General features: G+C 41.5%; 1 protein-coding gene across 1 annotated transcript in view; it reads right to left on the bottom strand.

Annotated features, from left to right (window-relative positions):
• TM4SF19 (transmembrane 4 L six family member 19) overlaps window positions 1–1983 on the bottom strand; it is an 11050-nt gene that overhangs the window by 1835 nt on the left and 7232 nt on the right. The window lies entirely within an intron of this gene.

The raw sequence follows: 1983 nt of genomic DNA, 5'->3' as shown, positions 1-1983 counted from the left end.
CTTTTCTTCGTCTGTTACACTACTCTCCCTCCCAAAAGGATAGCAATGAGTTTTATTTTTATGGCAGGATTTTAGCTTGCTTCCAAATTGTCTTCTTTCCAGGATACTAGATCTTTTATTCTCCTTTCCAAAGAATACATATTTTAAAATTACAAAACACACGTATAAATAGTTTTTATACAGAATCATAGTAATTTCCCCACTGATGTCAAGCTGGTTTGAAGCTTGGGAGGGCACAGAGAAAGGTTTTGTTTGTTTGTTTTTAGTTTTTATCGATTTGAGAGAGGGTAAGGAAGGGAGGGAGGGAGGAAAGGGGGGAGGGATAGAGAGAGAGGGGGGGGGGGTTTTATTGTTCCTCTTATTTATGCACTAATTGGTTGATTCTTGTATATACCCTGACCTGAGATCAAACCTACAGCCTTGGTGTATCAGGACGATGCTCTAATCAACTGAGCTACCCAGGTAGGGCCAGGTGCGTGGTAAGCTTTGACTCTAAGTTAAAAGATTCAAGATTAATTACTCTAATGTAAGCCTAGGACAGTAATTCTCAAAATGTGGTGTCTGTCCCAGCAGCATCAATCACCTCACCTGGAAACTTGTTAGCAATGCAAAATTTCCCTCTCCACCCCAGGCCTACTGAATCAGAAACTCGGTGGGGGGGGGGGGGTGGTGCAGGAAGAGGGTGCAGGGGGGGACCCAGGTGTAGCTCAACCTGAGAACCGTTCCCTTAGGGGAAAACAGATGTGACTGAGAACAGACAGTGAGTGAAATGTGTGGGTGCTTATATTTAATTCTTTAGCATATAATTCTGAATCAGGGGGTTCCCACTATATGGGTGGCAGATACCAAAGTAGGCTGTGGGGTTACTGTAAGGAGGCCACCAATCCACGTGTCTGAGAATGAATAGGCAACGTAATGTGTAAGAAAACGGAGTTTTCAAATAAATATAGATGCTACTGTAATTAACAAAGTGCAAATGTATTTGGGCCTCCGTTTCATTACCTGTAAAATGGAGAGGTTAGACTAGAATCTAGTCCTTAGATGATCTCTGGAGAACCTTCCAGCTCACAGGAAAACTTAAACAAAACAGGCAAGAAATTTTCTTTAAAAACACATGATTACACCCTAGCTCAGTGGTCGGCAAACCGTGGCTCGTGAGCCACATGCAGCTCTTTGGCCCCTTGAGTGTGGCTCTTCCACAAAATACCACGTGTGGGCGCGCACGTACAGTGCGATTGAAACTTCATGGCCCATGCGCAGAAGTCGGGTTTCGGAAAGGAGATAGACGAAACAAGTATACAAGATGAGTGTGGATGGGAGAGTTGGAAGGGGTCGACGTCAGCGAACGTACCTCAATCAGATTGAGGATGTCTTTAGCAAAGGCCAGCTTAGGAGTACCCTAATTAAGTTAATAACAATGTACCTACCTATATAGTTTAAGTTTAAAAAATTTGGCTCTCAAAAAAAATTTCAATCATTGTACTGTTGATATTTGGCTCTGTTGACTAATGAGTTTGCCGACCACTGGGCTAGGCAGATCCCACATGGTCTTTGTGGCCATTCCCAGCTCTGTGGATTCTACTCCAAGGGCATAAGCACCAAGAAGACAGTGTTCACCAGACAGCCTACGGACAAGGGGACCATAAAAGATCCCAAGAGGAAAAATTTGGTTTATATGAAACAAAATATTAAGCTTAGCGGGCCATGATTTTCACTTAAAGACTTAAGCTAGTATAACTAAAATGCTTTATGTTTATTTTATCCTAAAAATGCATTTTCTTTATAGTTCCTAACTTTTGCAAAACCAAACAAACAAACAAACAAAAATAGCTTTGGCATGAAAATCCTGATACATAAATGAAAGTACAACTTAATGAATGTCATATTTACTAAGTCTACGTTTGAATTATCTGTTAAAATGAAGCCGCCGCATTCTTTTGCATACAAAGCAGGCTCTGTTTCTTTCAAGTGTTACCACACTGT

The sequence above is a fragment of the Myotis lucifugus genome, unplaced genomic scaffold (genome assembly GCF_000147115.1).
Source record: "Myotis lucifugus unplaced genomic scaffold, Myoluc2.0 scaffold_105, whole genome shotgun sequence".
Taxonomy (NCBI): Eukaryota; Metazoa; Chordata; class Mammalia; order Chiroptera; family Vespertilionidae; genus Myotis; species Myotis lucifugus.
This window is presented reverse-complemented; position numbering and strand designations above follow the sequence as displayed.